Source organism: Pantherophis guttatus, chromosome 5 (genome assembly GCF_059756535.1).
Source record: "Pantherophis guttatus breed Tessera chromosome 5, ASM5975653v1, whole genome shotgun sequence".
Classification (NCBI taxonomy): Eukaryota; Metazoa; Chordata; class Lepidosauria; order Squamata; family Colubridae; genus Pantherophis; species Pantherophis guttatus.
This window is the reverse complement of record NC_142067.1, coordinates 76,776,318-76,794,524: the sequence shown is the minus strand read 5'-3', so window position 1 is coordinate 76,794,524 and position 18,207 is coordinate 76,776,318. Positions and strand designations below refer to the sequence as shown.

The window sequence follows — 18,207 nt, the reverse complement described above, 5'->3', positions numbered from 1 at the left end:
AAATTCTTTATAATCCTTCTAGTTGCTTTGCTGGTGTGGTCGCGACGCTTCAGTCTGCTTTAAACAGACTCGTCCCGGTTCCGGAGCTTTGAAGGGCTCTCAGGGAGCTCTCACCCTGCAAACCCCAGGCTTAAAAAAAAAAGCCTGGGGGTCTAGGGGAGCTCTACCCAGACCCTTCTGCTCTTCTCTCCCCCTCTCCCCTAAAGCTGCTAGACAGCTGATTTTCGCTGTTCTAGTGGCTATACGTAGTCATGGGGCTGGAGCTCCTAAAAGGAGCTCCATCAGCATTTCACGGAGCCACCGGAAGGCACAACGCTGCAAAAATTTGTGGGACACCACTAAAGCTTATGTTTGAGGATTAACAATAGCGAATGTTGCTCGAAGAAACAAGGAAAAGAGGAAACAACAAACTTTGCTTCAGGAAGAGCTTAAAAAAATTGGAATTAATACTACAAAATGAACCTCAGAATGACAAAATCAAAGGAGAATCGGCTTTAGGTAAAGGTAAAGGTTCCCATCGCACATACGTGCTAGTTGTTCCCAACTCTAGGGGGCGGTGCTCATCTCTGCTTCAAAGCCAAAGAGCCAGCACTGTCCAAAGACGTCTCCATGGTCATGTGGCTGGCATGACTAAATGCCAAAAGCACATGGAACGCTGTTATCTTCTCACCAAAGGGGTACCTATTTTTCTACTTGCATTTTTTACGTGCTTTCAAACTGCTCGGTTGGCAGAAGCTGGGGCAAGTAATGGGAGCTCACCCTGTTATGTGGCACTAGGGATTCAAACTGCTGAACTGCTGAAAATTTGATCGATAAGCTCAGCATCTTAGTCACTGAGCCACCATGTCCCTTTAGTTAAAGGGCTTTAGTTAATCATAAAATAAATAAAGGGCTTTAGTTAAACATAAAATAAATTTAATGACTCAAGAAGAAAGAGCACAAAATCTTAAAATGGTAAAACAATTTTTTTTGAACACGCAAATAAACCAGGGAGATGGCTGTCATATAAATTTTAAGAAGAGAAAGAGAAAAAACTAATACAACAATTATTAGATTAGAATGGGAATCTACACTATTGGATGGAAGAGAAAAAAAATATTACACAAATATTTTATGAAGGCCTGTATAGGCAAGAAGATATATTGGAATAGAGTATAAAACAGTACTTAAGGGAGGAGGACCTAACCACAATACCGGAAACTAAAAAGAAAATGTTGAATGATAAAATAACCTTGATGGAAATAAAAGAGGCAGTCAGAAACCAAAATAATAAAACAGCGGGACCTGATGGACTGCCCGCAGACTTATACAAAACTATGCAAGAACCATTTGAGATGTTAATGTTGGAATTATATAATGAAGCCCTGGCGGAAGCCAAATTACCAAAATCATGGTCTGAGGCATATATTACATTAATATTAAAGGAGGACACAGACCACCAGCAGATCAAAAACTATAGGCCTATTTCGCTTTTAAATGCTGACCATAAAATATTTTCCACCATAGTTGCAGAAAGAGTTAAAAAACTATTGAATGAAATTATCCATCCAGACCAAAATGGGTTCCTTCCAAAAAGGCAACTGAGAAATAATACAAGAATGGTTATGAACGTCCTGGAATTCTACGAAGCCCACCCTGAGAAACAAACAACACTGATATTTTTGGATGCGCAAAAAGCATTTGACAATTTAAATTGGCAGTTTCTTATTCGGCAATTAAAAACTATGAATTTCGGGGGGAAATATGTGGGGATGATAACTGCAATATACTGTATCCAAACGGCAAACATAATACTAAACGGGGAAATAACAGGGAAATTTAATATAGCCAAGGGTGTAAGATAGGGATTTCCATTGTCACCTTTACTTTTTATTCTCTCGTTAGAGGTATTATTAGCACATATTAGACAAGAACAAGGAATAAAAGGAGTAAAAATAAAAAAAAAAGAATATAAAATACAGGCGTGTGCGGATGACTTAGTATTCTTTATAGAGGAGCACTTAGAATCAGGAACTAATTTAATACGAGAAATAGAAGGTGGCAGGACTTAAAATAAATAAGGATAAGACAAAGATAATAACTAAAAAACTTACTGATAGCCAGAAAAAGGAACTAGAGAGGAAATTGGAAATACAGATAACTAAAAAAGTTAAATACCTCAGAATTTGGTTGATGGCAAAATGCTCCTCAATAAAAGAGACAACTATAGGGGGCGGGGCTGACGTCGCAATGGTATGACGAACGATCTTGGGGCTCCAAGATCGCCGTCGATATCTCCACCGCTGGACAGTCCTTTTTGGACCTCACCATCCCGTAGAGATGATGATTGTGGCGGGCATGTCCTGTTGATTCCAGGGACATCGCAAAGTCCCTGGTTGATCCAGGAGAAGCCCTTTTTATCGGCAGTGAAGAGGCAGCCATTGAGCTGCTGAAGTTGGGACAGCTCCGGAATGGAAGAGATTGAGAGAAAGTGTGTCGGCTTGGTGAGAGACCTTTTAAATAGACTATTTGAAAGAATGCCCTGTGGTGAAAAGATAATTAAAATTGAAACATAAGAAGTTAAGCGGCGGAATTAAGCCTGAGTTAAAGATAGTTTTTCCCATTTTTTAATTTACTTTTACTGGTGGATGCTCATGGATGATTTTATTATTTAACCTGGACTGGACTGGTTTGGATTGGAGATTTCCATTTTATGTATTTAATTGCTAAATATTTTGGTGCCTTTTTAGTACAAGTTATTTTTGGTTTTACTCTTTTATTTTTCTTTTTTCTCCATTTTAATTTTATCGGGTATTGGGTGCAGAGAAAAGGGAGAGTGGAGAAAATAAGTAATGCTGCCATCTAGTGGATTGGATATATTGTATCTTTCTTTCCCCGCCCCCTCTGGAAAGTAACAACTATGCTACATTTCAATGACTCTGAGACTATTCATAGATAAGATAGTGGGAAGAGCATCAGAGACTGTTTGAAGGATTGTTTATTCAGGTGCTCTTCTGGGAAACTATTAATGGCAAGAGTCTGAGTTTGAAAGGAAGAAGATTATAGTGACTTTGGAAAAAGAGCTGTAAATATTATTTGAGACTTAACAAAAGAATTGTTGGGTATTATACTGTCATGGATTTTTCTTTCAGACAGAAAGTTTATTTTTTTCTCCCCCCCCTTTTTTTTATGTTACTTCTCCACTTCTCCCCTATTTAATTATTTTTAAACTGGACTGTGATTTTTTGGAAGACTTTTAACTTTTCACATATACATATATTTTTTATTAGTGTTTATTTTTTCTCCTTTTCTTTTTTGAATTTTTTCTTTTTTCTTTTTCTTTTTTCCCTTTCCTTTTTCTTCTTCCTTGAGGAGAGATTGTTAAGGTGTTTAATATCCCTTTGTTTAATTGGATTGCTTGTGGTTTTATTTGGCTTTTCCTTTTCTTATTGCCACTTGGATAATATTTGTCCTATATATAAATGGATTAAAGTATAGAAGAACCTGAAGATTTTTTATTTGTTTGAACTTTTCGCAACCACTTCACAGAAATGAGCAAAAAGGCAACTGCTATTGGTTCTTCTACATCGACTCCTTCCTCTTCACCATCTGGAGGACAATGATCAATACAGATGATGTTGCAACAGGAAAAGGAGAAGGAATGAGAGAAGGAAAAGGAAGCGATGTTGCAGATGATTTGGCAAGGAATTCAAAACATACAATCAAGAGTAGAGAATATTGAGCAGAGAGCAGAAAAAATTGAACAAAGTTCAGAAAAAATTGAACAAAGAACAGAAAAAAAAAGATGAAAAAGTGGAGAACATACACCAAATGATGAAGAAATATGAGGAAAGACTCCAAAAAATTGAAGAAAAGGAAGAACAAAGGGATAAAAAAAAATCAGAGATATTGAGAGTAGATTGGATGAGGTTGAATGAGATAAGAGTGGAATAGGATGGGAGATGGACAAATCAGAATTTTATCTCAGATTTCAAAATATTGAAGAAGAAAAGGGTGAAAACTTGGCAGAAATAATGATAGAAATCTTAGCAGAAGCATTAGAAATTCCCAAAGAAAAGATGATGGATGGTATAAATGAGATATTTCAAGTCTATACAAGATATGCAATGAGGAATAAGCTACCAAAAGAAGTCCATATAAGATTTACTAAGAAATCGATTAAAATGCAAATACTACAGATTACTAGAGAGAAAACATTGAAATATAAGGATAAGGAGATTGTGGTTCTGAAGCAAATACCGAGAAGAGTGAGGGAGATGAGAAGAGAATATCATTTTTTGACCAAAATATTACTTCAGAAAGGAGTGAACTACAGATGGTTGATACCAGAAGGCCTGGTGTTTAGTTGGCAACAACAAAAATACAGAATAGATTAAATTGATAAAGCAAAAGCCTTTTACATAGAATACTTTAGAGAAAAAGAAGGGGAGATAAGAAGAGAAAAATCACTGACTGAATTACAAGAGGAATGCCTAGCAACGATTGAAAAAGAAGAAGGTGCAGTGGGTGGCAAGGTGGAATATAAACAGCAATGTGAACTGAGATCTACTAGAACAATAAACCCTTCTTATAAAATATAAACATGGAAGAGAAAAAACTGATTGCAATAAACATAAATGGACTCAATTTAGCTACTAAAAGAAGAAAGATATTTCATAAATTAGAGAAATTAAAGTTTGATATAATTTGTTTACAAGAAGTGCATATTAAAAAGCAACATGAACAAATATTGGTGCAGCCAAAATTAGGGAAAATATTCACCTCATTGCCACAATGTAAGAAAAGAGGAGTTGTTTTATATATTAGAGACACAATCCCAGCGGAGCAAATTTACAGATGAAGATGGAAGAATTTTGATGGTGGAAATAACAGACAGCAATATGAAAATACTTTTAATAGCAATTTATGCACTTAATGATAAGCAAGAAGATTTCTATAGAAAATTACACACGAAAATAATTGAATTGGACTATGATAACATTTGCTTGATGGGAGATTTCAATGGTATAGTAGATGAGAAATTAGATTACAATACACAGAAGATGACAAAGCAAAGTAGAAAGACACTTCCAAAATCTTTTTTTAAAATGATAGAGGAAATAAACTTAAAGGATATATGGAGAAAAAGAAATGTAAAAAATAGACAATATACTTTTATTCAAATAGACATTCATCATGGTCCAGAATAGATAGGATATGGATGACAAGGGAATTGACTTTTAATATAGAAGAAATTGACATAGAAGCAAATACCTGGGCAGACCATAATCCAATGACAATGAAATGGAAAGGACAAAGGAGAAGATCTAGATAGACTTTAAATAACACAGTATTAAAAGAAAAGGATTTTGTACAGAAAATGGAGAAAGAATTGGCCTTCTTCTTTAAAGAAAATAAAAAAGAAGATACATCAATGCAAAACCTTTGGGATACAATAAAAGCCTAGGGTAGAGGACTGATTATAGACTATACAAGGAAAAAAATATTAAGAAAAGATAAGCTTATAAAACATTAGAGGACGAATGCAAGAAATTTGAAAAAGAATTCCAGAAATCTCCACAAAAAAAGGATATTAAAATAAAAATAGACACAATTAAACACAAAATGGGATTAATAGAAAAAGAGGATTTAGCACAAAAAATTAGAAGTGCCAAACAGAACTATTTTTGCAAATAAACCAGGTAGATGGTTAGCATACAAACTGAAAAAAGAGAGAATCAAGAAAAATAATACAACTAATGGATGACCAAGAACAAATTAGATATGGAAATAAAGAGAAGAAAAAAAATTATACAAGACTATTATAGAAAACTGTATGAGCAAGAGAACATAGTGTTAAACAATACTTGCAAAAGGTGCAACTACCCCAGATTTCCAAAGACACTGAAGCAATGTTAGAAGGAAATATAATGATGATGGAATTAACTGAAGCATTTAAAAAACAAAAGAATGGGAAGGCACCAGGCCCAGACGGGTTACCAGCAGAATATTACAAGACATTACAGGAATCGCTGAATCTCCCATTGTTAGAAGTTATGAATGAAGTCATGTCAAAGAAGAAATTACCTAAATCATGGTCAGAAGCATATGTTACGCTTGTTCCAAAGGAGGATACGGACCCACAACAAATTAAGAATTATAGGCTATTTCCCTGCTAAATTCAGACTATAAAATCTTCGCTTCAATATTGGCAGAAAGACTTAAAAGATATTTAAATAATTTCATACACTCCGATCAAAATGGGTTTCTGCCAAAAAGACAGATTAAAGACAATATGAGAATAATTCTGGACACTTTGGAATATTATGAGGCACATCCTGAAAAGCAAATGGCTTTGATATTTTTAGATGCTCAGAAAGCCTTTGATAACGTGAACTGGTAATTTATGTTATTACAGCTGGAACAAATGGGCTTTGGTAGAAAATTTATTCAAGCCATAGAAGCTATATACTACAAACAAACAGCAAAAGTGTAGGTCAGTAGGTCAAGGGTCATGGTGCCAGGCTGTAGCAGCACACTGCCGGCTTGTGCTTTGTGGGTCTTTCCAGCTTACCTCATTATTGGCTCAGAATTGGATGAGATCATCTCACCTAGAGACGATGGCAACTTGAGAGGGGGGTGAATAACTTCTATCCAATCAGAATACTGTTACTGTGCTACCTTTTGTCTGCTTGTGTAATACTGTATAAAAATAAAGTTCTCTACGAAGTCAAGGGAGACATCTTGGAGACATCATGAAACAGATCAAAAGCCTGGACCTCTGATTTACAACATCTGGCGCCCGAAGCAGGGACACCCTCAGTGTGGAGCAGCACTCTTGACATACTTATCATCATCTGGAATAGACCCCTGGTGCACCTTTCATCCTTCGGGATCCCTAGTGGTAAGTTATGGGCTGCAAACTATCTCAATATCAGCAAAAGCATGTGCAGGAACTAAGATTTCCTTTTGCACAAGTCTGGCATCAGGACATCCGAGACTGATATAAGGGGACTGATAGTTGAGATAGGGAAACATTGTTCCTGGTACCCTGAAAGGGGGTCACTTCGTTTACTGGACTGATGTCAGCGTTCCAAATTAGGCTTTCTTCCAGCGCTGACATAACAAGTTGAAGCAGAAAGAGCGGAAGCTTGATTTATTGCTGAGATGAACTTTTACCTAGTTTTGTTTATACAGATAGGGTATCCTGGGAGACGAGGGTGGGGGCTGCATTCCTGTGAAAAGAACGTGCCGGGATGTAGAGATGGATCTGTATGATGGCCAATGGGACGTGGGGGCTGGAGAGCGGAAGAGGAGGGGGTTGGAAGGAGGGGCCAGTTTGGCTGCAAATTTGAGTCAGAAATGTCGGATTCTGCTATGCTTAAAAATAAAATGTTTCATTAGACAGCTTGCGCTTGAGAATGAAGTTTATTCAAGATAGCACCGAAACTTGACAGACAGCCAAACACTCCTCCAAATCCAGGCTGGCTGAGTTTAAATCATCCCGTTCCCTCCCAGACATCTGGTCGGACGGACTATGGCTGAAGCCAAGCTCTCGGAGGAAAGCCTGCTTCAAGAAACGGGAGGAGCAGAAGCGGTCGTGATTCCAGCCAACTTGGAAAATACAAAGGTAAAAGATAAAGAAAAACCCCTAAGTGAATTGGGAAGGGCGAGCTGGGGATGGGAATGGCAGCGAAGCCCAGACAAGGCAGCACCTCCCCACCCCACGATGAGAGACGAGGCAGAAAGACTGAACGCTATGATAGAACAGTATTTAAGATGCTACGTCGACTACCAGCAGTCCAATTGGGCAGACCTCCTATCTTTTGCGGAGGTTGCATATAATAATGCTGTCCACAGCAGCACGGGGCTAACCCCGTTCAAAATAGTGAGTGGCATGGATTTTGTTCCCATGCCAGAATACCCGAGGGAGCCCCCTTCCTCACTCAGTTTGACCGACTGGATGGCAATGTTGAGACAAACGTGGGAAAATGTTAAGAGGGCGCTGGCAAAGGCGGCTCAATCTTATAAGGACCAAGCAGACAAGCACCGAACTCCCCAAAGACCATTTCAGCTAGGAGAGAAAGTTTACCTCTCCACCAAGTACTTGAGACTTAGACTCCCGAGCAGGAAATTGGGCCCAAAATTTATAGGACCATTTCCTATAATAAAAATAATCAACCCCGTTACAGTGCAATTGCAGTTGCCACGGCTTTTGGGGAAAATTCACCCCGTTTTTCACAGTAGCCTTCTAAAACCTGTAGTGGGGTCTACTTTAGGGCAACGCCACGTGAACCTCCTGGGCCCCTGGTTGTTGGGGGCCAAACGCACTACGAAGTGCAGCAGATTCTTGATTCAAGATGGCACAGGGGGCGCCTTCAGTACTTAATTAAATGGAAGGGTTACCCATTGTCAGAGGCTTCCTGGGTGAAGAGCGCAAACATCCAAGCTGATCGCCTTATAGCAAAATTCCATGCAGACCACCCGGGAAAGCCGGGAGGGGGGGGTGCACAGCCAGGGAGGGGCTGATGAGACTAATCTTGTTGTGTTTTCCCTATGGGATAGGTGATGTTGCAGAAGTGAAGGGAGAGAGGCCGGATGTCAGCGTTCCAAATTAGGCTTTCTTCCAGCGCTGACATAACAAGTTGAAGCAGAAAGAGCGGAAGCTTGATTTATTGCTGAGATGAACTTTTACCTAGTTTTGTTTATACAGATAGGGTATCCTGGGAGACGAGGGTGGGGGCTGCATTCCTGTGAAAAGAACGTGCCGGGATGTAGAGATGGATCTGTATGATGGCCAATGGGACGTGGGGGCTGGAGAGCGGAAGAGGAGGGGGTTGGAAGGAGGGGCCAGTTTGGCTGCAAATTTGAGTCAGAAATGTCGGATTCTGCTATGCTTAAAAATAAAATGTTTCATTAGACAGCTTGCGCTTGAGAATGAAGTTTATTCAAGATAGCACCGAAACCTGACAACTGGACAAGGATAGGACATACATTACATCTTGAACCTTGGGCTCCTGTGAAAATATTACATCAATGGTATCAATATTGTCAGGCAATAGAAAAATATGGCTCTAATGCTTTGGAAGGGCAACAATTAACTACAAGCCCTCCACCTGATTATGATAAAATTAAAATTGTCACCCCAAAACCATATTTAATTGAACCATCAGCTCCTGCTGAAGGAAATAATTCTATTGCATCCCCACAGCCACTGTACACCCCCATTAGGCAGATTTTAGAAAAAGAGTTAGACAAAGGGGAGGGGGGAAATATAGAAGAAATTGCTGATATGCTTTCTGTTTGTCCACCAGCTGCAACTTTGCAAATTTCTTCTGAATGTGCTTATCAAGCCTTCAGAAAAGTGCCTGTTTCTGGCAAACGTCAAGAAGCCTTCTCTAACATGAGGCAAATGGCAAAAGACAATGCCACTTCTAAATGCCAAAGAGCAATTGTTGGGCTGAGAAAAGATCTTGATTTGGCAGATATGATTAAAGTGTGTCAGGATATAAGAACATCTTCTTATAAAACTAATTTGTTAGCAACTGCTTTATCAACAGGCAGCAAACCTCAAGGAAAGTGTTATGATTGTGGAAAACCTGATTATTTTAAAAGAGAGTGTAAAAATCCAAGGAGGGGGTTCATGTCTGTAACATCTCGCCCTCTCTTTCATCAGATCAAAACCCTGGTATATCATCGTATGGATGACATTTTATTGGAGTGCAAAAAATACAACCTAATTGGCTTTTTGAAATACAAAATGATTTATGTGTAAATGGATTGTAAATTACCCCAGAAAAAATACAGCTGCATGTTCCTTATCTGTATTTAGGACATAAAATATTGCAGTCTTTTTCTGCTCCGGCTTTTCCTCATTTAAAGTTATCCAAAGTTATTTCCTTGGTAAATTTGCAACAATTGCTGGGTACTATTAATTGGGTCCGCCCATATTTTTCTTTACCTACACATTTACTTAGTCCATTATTTGAATTATTGACTAAAGGAAAAAAACCAGGAGATTTAATTATAGTTCCATCTGTAGTATTTGCTACAGTTGAGAAAATTAATAACATCTTGAGTACTCAGTTTGTGGATTGAATCCCTCATAGAGATTGTCAGTTATCTCTGATAATATTTCCTACTAGTAAACTGCCCACAGGAGTATTGGCTGTTTTAGAACAGCAAAAAGTATATTGTATTGAATGGCTTTATTTGCCAAATAAACCAATTCAAAATGTTTTACCCTTTATCCAAGCTATTGCTGAATTTATAACCTTGGGGCGTACTCAAACCTGTTGAAGAAATGGAACTGATTTAATAAATATTGTTCCTCCTATTTCAAAATCTGACTTTCACTTTTATTTTCAGAATAATTTATCTCTTCAATGTGCTCTAACTGACTATGTAGGCTGTATTTCATATCATTTGCCTAAAGATCCTAGGTTTGCTTGCTTAATGACTTCTTCTTTTCCTATTCACTCATTACTGTCTTCTTCTCCACTACCGCAAGCTCTTACAGTTTTTTCTGATGGAGGACGAACGAGAGGAGCTATTGCTTACAAAGATTCTCATGACGAGATCTGGAAAGTTTCCTACACTGCAGGACAGTCTTCATCTCAGCGCTCAGAATTTTCTGCAGCTATTTTAGCTTTCCACGCTTTTTCTCAACAACCTTTTAATCTGATCTCTGACTCTCAGTATGTGTGTCAACTTATTTTTAATCTTCCAGGTGCTTATATCATGCCCAGGATTGACTCCAACCTTATGGCTTTATTTCTCACTTTACAGCAATTACTACACGACCGGAAGCATTTGTATTTTGTCTCTCACATACGCAGTCATTCATCCCTTCCTGGGCCTCTTTCTGAAGGCAACAGTCATGCTGATGCTGCTGTTCATGTTTTACCTACTTTGTTTACAGATCCATTTTTTAGCCATTCTTTTTTCCATCAAAATGCCAGAGGGCTGGTACAAGCTTGTCACATTCTACTAGAGCAAGCTAAGCAAATTGTTTCATCCTGTCCCCAATGCTCTGGGGCATCCCCTTCAAGAGACACGGTGGTCTCATCTCTAATCAATTATGGCAAATGGATGTTACCCATGTTCCTTCTTTAGCTCCTTGGAAATATATTCATTTATCTTTGATACCTATTCTGGAGCAATTTGGGCTACCCCTCAACGAGGGGAAACAGCTAATCATGTTATTTCTCATCTTTTTTCAGCCATTACAGCTCTGGGCAAGCCCTCTTCTTTAAAAACAGATAATGGGCCTGCCTATTCTTCACATGTTTTTTTGCAATTTTGTACAACCTGGAATATTGTTGTTACTCATGGTCTTCCCTATAATTCCACAAGTCAAGCCATTGTGGAACATGCTAATAGGTCCTTTAAGGACTGCCTTCACAAACAAATAAAAAAGGAGGGCTCTTGGGTCCCAAATTTGTCATGGGTAACACAACAGGTTACAAAAGTTTTATTTACTTTGAATCAATTGAATTTTTCAATTTCTAATTTGACCGCTTATCAGAGGTTTTCAACAAAAAAACAAGCTTGCCTCCTCCTCTGGTATATTATAGAGCATTACCAGACAAAACATGGTTAGGACTGGTCCCTTTGATTACTTGGGGGCATGGCTAAGCTGCTGTGCTTACATCTACAGGACCTTTGTGGGTACCAGCATGTTGTGTTCATCCAGCCAAGGATGTTGTGGCACCAACCCCTGAACCCTATCCCAGAGATGGCAAAGGTGACTCTACAGACAGTGCGGCAACCAACCCGATCCCGTCGTGCCAGCCATCCAATGACATGGGGAGATGTGAAGAATTAGACCACCAAGCGCAGGCAGTACTGCAGCAGCAACAAGTGGAACAAACACCCGAGAATTTGTGCGCTGTCATTTTTGTGGTTTTAACTGCCAATTCTGTAACCATAATTTGTTTATGTTTGATTGTTAATAATTGTACTTTGGCATCAGCAGCTACCATATCACCCAAACATTTGTTTGAACAACACATGAAACAAAACCTATGGGTGCAGCTTGCAAGCATCACACAAACTTATGCCTTTTGTTTGTCTGAAGCTTATGATATGGAAAATTTGCTTTCTATATGTTTAATCCCTGTTTGTACCCCTACTACTGTAATTCAGAACCTTACTGGCTTGGGTAGGTACTTGTTAGAAGGGCATTATAACTATAAGACTATAGCTAGTTGGGGGGTGGCTGCATATTATCCACCTCCTAATGGAATTGATTTGCATACTCCAGTGGTGGCGGTCCCTGAAAATGTAATATGTGTAAAAATGGTTAATTGTACTTCTTCAAGAAAAAATCCTCACTGTCTTCGCATTAGTTCACCTGTTTTAAACTGTACAGCTTTTGAAGAGGCTTCCTTTAATTTTGCTCATGTTTGGCTACCGCAAGGGTGGTTTTTTTACATGTGGTCAAGAAACCTTTAATTATATTCCTGCTAATATTAGTGAAGTGCAGTGTTGTCTTAGCCGGTTGGTTCCTGTTTTGCTTTCTAAACAACAACTTCACTTGAGCCGTATTCAGCGTGAGGTCACCCTAGATGACACTTGTAACTCTGAAATAGAATTACTTAGTAAAGCAGAATACAGATCATTGTCTATATCCATAGTGGGTATACCAGCACTTGCTTCACGTGCTCATCGGAATCTTAATGCTATTGCATGTAATCTAGCAAAAAAACATTAATGCCACTTCTTCAGCAATTTCAGCAATCAATCATGAGCTGCAAGCTTTAAGAAAAGCTATTCTTCAAAATCGTGCTGCTGTTGATTATTTGCTTCTACACCAGCATTTGGGTTGTGAAAGTTTTGAAGGACTTTGTTGCTTTAACATTTCAGATGAGTCAAGGAACATTCAGCATCAACTTAACATTTTACATAATTTGGCCTCTGATGTAAAAATTGATATTTTAGGATCTTGGTGGGAAAGCCTTTGCTCTTGGTTACCAACAGGCTTACTGGAAAACTTCCTACGTTATTCAGTCATCATTTGTACTATTTTAATTGGTGGGTGTTGTTTTGTTCAGTGTCTTCCCTCTTTTTGTAACATATGTATTTCTGCATTTTGCCCAAAACCACCTCTCACGTTGCCTAAGGGTCAGGTTTATGCCTTGTATAAACAACTGCAGGGATATTCCTTTCCTGATAATAACCCTTTTTCTGGCCCCTCTTAATAGGATGGCTTCACAAACAAAACAAAACAGAATGGAATGTAGGTCAGTAGGTAAAGGGTCACGGTGCCAGGCTGTAGCAGCACACTGCCAGCTTGTGCTTTGTGGGTCTTTCCAGCTTACCTCATTATTGGCAAGGAATTGGATGAGATCATCTCACCTAGAGAAGATGGCAACTTGAGAGGGGGGTGAATAACTTCTATCCAATCAGAATACTGTTACTGTGCTACCTTTTGTCTGCTTGTGTAATACTGTATATGGACTGTGCCAAAAGCCTCCAAGGTGGAATTTCCCTTTCCAAATGTGAAAGACAAGGGAAAACCCCTAAGTGAATTGGGCAGAGCATCCTGGCTATGAGAATGGGAACAAGCCAGAAAACAAACTAAGCGCCAAGAAATTCTAAGGAAGCCACTCGAAAGCCCCATAGATGAGTTGAAAGAGAAATTTGACCGTGCCACCCTTCAGGGGGAGGGGCCATCCTGCAGACCCAAAGAAAAGAGAGAACCAGTCTGGGCTGTTGACCTGAGAGGCCATAGGCCAAGGCGCAGCCCTTCCCCCCTCCACAGCAGGAGAAGAAGGAGCCCAATGACGCATCCATGGGTCCCCCCCCTCCCAGAAAGCAGCAACTCCCTACCCCAGGATGAGAGACAAGGCAGAGGACTATCAACACCAAGGCCGGCCCTACAGAGCTCAGCACAGAGAGGAGAGGGCAGAGAGGGAGGAGCCACCCCAGTTCAGAGGGAAGTTCGATGGTGACCCAGACAACCTCGCCCAATTCCTCGATTCAGCTGAGATATACATAGAGCGTTTTGGACACCTTTACCCTTTCCCCAGAGCCCTAGTGAATGCCATTTCGGAAGGGCTGGAGGGAGAAGCAAAGAGGTGGTCAGCATCCCTCTATAAAAACAGGGCCCCCCAGCTGCAAGATGCAAATGGGTTCTTGCAACTATTGAAAGCCTGTTATGAGGAGGAGGAGGAGGACCCCTATGTGGAAGATGAGCTCAGAAACCTAATGCAGAAGGGGAGCATATCCGTGAATTCAGGAGAGTCATTGGGACACTGCCTCCCCTACCAGAGCGATTGCTGGTGTATTTTTTTAGAACAAGCCTAGATAAGAGAATTTCCCAAGTGACTGCTTATCGTGACATCCCAAACCAATTCTCTGAATGGTTCCGGGTAGCGATAAAAGTCGACAGAGGGTTGCGGGCGAGCGACACGCCGAAACCACCAGAGGGAAAGGAGAGAGGCTGACCAGACCAGGGGCCACTCAACAGACAGGAAACCCCAACATCACAGCCCTCCCACAGACCAACTGCCCCACGGAGCTCACTGAAATGCTACCGATGTGGGGGGAGCGGCCACATAGCAGCAAGATGTGGAACGCCTAGACCGGGACCAGCTCCACCGCCCAGAGCACGACTGGAACGAGGGCCCAAGCGCGCCACCCACGTACCATGGGAAACCCCCCAAATCCCAGAGTTTTCCGCTCACCTGACCGAAACCAGAGGAACCCCAGATGAGGGAGATCAGTTCCCCGAACCCTACGACACGGAGGACGAAGGCGAAGGCGACCCGATGGTGAGTGGACCTGTCCATCCTTTTCTTTTCCCCATACACCTGACAGCCCCCAAAACAGGGGCCCAAGAGACTTTCCAAGCCCTAATAGACTCTGGTAGCACACGGTGCCTAATCAACCTACCCACAGTTCTGAAATTGGGAATCCGAGCTAAACAGCTCAAACAACCAATTCGTTTTGAGCAAGTTGATGGGTCCCTAGTGGGGGGAGTGTATGTCACACACTTGACTGAACCCGTGAGACTAGAACTAGCAGATCACTGGGAGATGATCCGCTTCATAATAGCCCCTAAGATGACAGAACCAGTCATATTGGGACTCTCGTGGCTGGACAAATGGGGCCCAATCATTTGGTGGCAAGAGGGGACCCGCAGGCTGAGAATAGCAAAGGGCCCCCAACCCCTGCCACCCCGACCAGAAGAATTCCCTCCCACGTTGAGACCCCAAAGCAGCTCTCCACCACAAAACAAAACACCACCAACACAAGGGTCCCTCCCAGAAGGTACAGTAAAGCAATTGGCAGCCTCACCCACCACCGCTTGTAATGCAGATCAGATCCCAGGGGAGTACCAAGACCTTGCAGAAGTATTCAGCGAGGCCGACTGTGACATTCTGCCCACTCACCGTGAGACTGATTGTGCCATCGAGATTATCCTGGGAGCGAAACTACCCAAACCTAAAATGTATGCCATGACGCCCCGAGAAATGCAGGAAATGCAGGACTACATAGACAAAAACTTACAAAGGGGATTTATTGAGCCAGTAAAACCAAGGGTAGCGGCGCCGGTCATGTTTAAAGAGAAAAAGGATGGCTCCATGAGACTGGTGGTCGACTTTCGAAGTATCAATGCTGTTTGCGTACACAACTTGTACCCCCTCCCCCTCATGAAAGACATGCTAGCCCACCTAGCTAAAGGGAAGATTTTCACCAAACTAGACCTTCGAGAAGCTTATTACCGAGTACGCATAAAGGCAGGAGATGAATGGAAAACAGCATTCAACTGCCCCCTGGGTAGTTTCCAGTTTAAAGTAATGCCCTTTGGATTGCAAGGAGCACTGGCAGTATTCATGCAGTTAATAAATGAAGTCTTACATGAACACCTTTACAAAGGGGTCCTCGTCTACCTGGACGATATTCTTATCTACATGGAGACCATAGACGAACATATACCCCTCGTCCGCCAAGTACTGAAAAAACTGCTAAGGGCAAACCTATATGTCAAACTATCAAAATGCGATTTCCACCAATCGCGGCTAGACTACCTGGGCTACCGAGTATCAAATGAGGGGATAGACCCAGCCAAGGTCCAATCAGTTCTACAATGGCAGCCCCCTCGCACCCGCAGACAACTGCAAAGTTCTCTAGGCTTTGCAAACTTCTACAGACAATTCATCCCCTCATTTGCGAAGATTGCCAAACCTTTGATGGACCTCCTAAAGACAGGAAGCCCAGCGATGAAACCTCGCCCGGGACAACCCCTACAGTGGGACCTGACCTGCCAACAGGCATTCGAGATGCTAAAAGGACTGTTCACGAAAGAACCTGTCTTAAAACACCCAGATCCGGAACAGCCTTTTGTCATCCAAGCAGACGCAAGTGATGTGGCAGTAGGAGCCGTGTTACTCCAAAAGAACAACCAAGGTGATCTACAACCCTGCGCCTACACCTCCCGCAAACTCACCGATACGGAGAGGCGATGGGCGGCGTGGGAGAAGGAAGCGTTTGCAGTAAGATGGGCCTTGTTGACCTGGCGGCACCTACTAGAGGGAGGCCAGAAACCATTTGAAGTCTGGACTGATCATAAAAACCTAGAGGCCCTAAAAACCCCACGGAAACTGTCGCAGGGGTGAGAGTGGGATTTCAGATACCGGTTGTGATTGGGAATGGCTGTAGGTGGAGGAACGGAGGGCCGTATCGGACTTTGGGAGCCCTCCCCCACTATATCTGAGCGGTGGCGCACTCCGACCCTCCTGGTTCTATCTGACCTCCTGGGGGTTTGAGAGAATGGGGCCCTGGGCTTAGGCTGGTCTATTTTAATGCTAGGTCTATGGTCAATAAAGTTCCCCTCATTCGTGATTTGATTGAGGAGGAAACCGCAGACCTGGCTTGCATTACGGAAACCTGGTTGGGACCAGAGGGGGGTGTCCCTCTGACTGAATTGTGCCACCAGGCTTCTGGGTGCTGCACCAGCCAAGGGCCCAGGGTAGGGGAGGGAGGGTGGCGGTGGTTATTAGGGAGGTCCTTAGTCCGCAGGAGGTCACTGCTCCTAAGATTGATGGATGTGAGGCCCTCCTCATGAGGTGGGGCCCTATGGTCAGTTAGGTTTGTTGATTGCATACCTGTCTCCCAGCTGCATATCAACAGCCCTGCCCGGGCTACTCGACGCCCTCTCGGGGCTGGTGGTGGAGTTTCCCAGACTTATTGTTCTGGGGGACTTCAATCTGCCATCCCTGGGTGCGGCATCGGGGGTGGCTCGGGAGTTAATGGCTTCCATAGCAGTGATGGACCTGACTCAGATTATTCAGGGCCCAACTCATGGGGGGAAGGGCACACGCCCGATCTTGTTTTTGTCTCAGAGCAGTGGCGAGTGGAGCTTGGTGGGGGATCGCCTTCGATTTATCCCGTCATGGACTGACCACTATCTCCTTCGGCTAGGCTTCCGTTACACCGCCCCTCCTCACAGGGAGGCGGAATCGACCATCTGGTTCTGCCCCAGGCACCTGATGGACCCTGAGAGGTTCCAGACAGAGCTTGGGATGATCCCTCTCTCTCTCTCCCATGACCCGGCCATGACCCTGGTGGAGGCCTGGGAAGAGGCTGCTGCCGGGGCTCTCAACTGGGTCGTCCCTTTGCAGCTTCTGACTCGTTGCAGACCCTGGTTGGCTCCCAGGTTTACTGAGGAGCTCCGGGGGATGAAGCAGTGTAGACGAGGCCTAGAGAGCTGTTGGAGAGCCAGTCATTCCGAATCTGACCAATTTCAGTTAAGGTTGGCCACACGGGCCTACCTGGTGGAGTTGGCAGCAGCAAAGTGCCGCTACTTCACCGATGTCATCGCATCCGCAGAGAATCATCCAGCTGCCCTGTTCAGGGTGTTCCGCTCCCTCTTAAATCAGAGGTTGAGGGAAGACCCTTTACAGGGACGAGCCGAGGAGTTTGGTCAGCACCTGTCAGACAAAATCACTCAGATTCGGGATGGCCTGGACTCTGACTGGACAGAGTCAGACGGAGGTGAGGGAACTTGTGTTTTGGGAAGAGTTTGACTCTGTTACCCCAGAGGAAGTGGACAGGATCATGGGGAAGCTGAGTGCGGCCACATGTGTGTTGGACCCGTGTCTCTCCTGGCTGATTTATTCAGCCTGGGAGGTGACACGAGGCTGGATCCAGGTGGTGATAGCGGCTTCTTTGAGGGAAGGGTAACTTTCTGACCACCTTGAAGGAGGCGGTGGTGAGGCC

At 42.6% G+C, this 18,207-nt stretch overlaps 1 long non-coding RNA gene and 1 pseudogene across 2 annotated transcripts; both read left to right on the top strand.

Annotated features, from left to right (window-relative positions):
- The first annotated feature begins 7,074 nt into the window (after nucleotides 1-7,074).
- Nucleotides 7,075-8,902, top strand: LOC148113472 (uncharacterized). Its single transcript, XR_015734503.1, has 2 exons — nucleotides 7,075-7,609; nucleotides 8,545-8,902. It is a non-coding gene; the product is annotated as an uncharacterized LOC148113472 (long non-coding RNA).
- Nucleotides 8,903-9,917: 1,015 nt separating this feature from the next.
- Nucleotides 9,918-17,389, top strand: LOC148113471 (uncharacterized; annotated as a pseudogene). Its single transcript, XR_015728293.1, has 3 exons — nucleotides 9,918-13,104; nucleotides 14,656-14,756; nucleotides 17,105-17,389. The product of XR_015728293.1 is annotated as an uncharacterized LOC148113471 (transcript).
- Nucleotides 17,390-18,207: the final 818 nt, after the last annotated feature.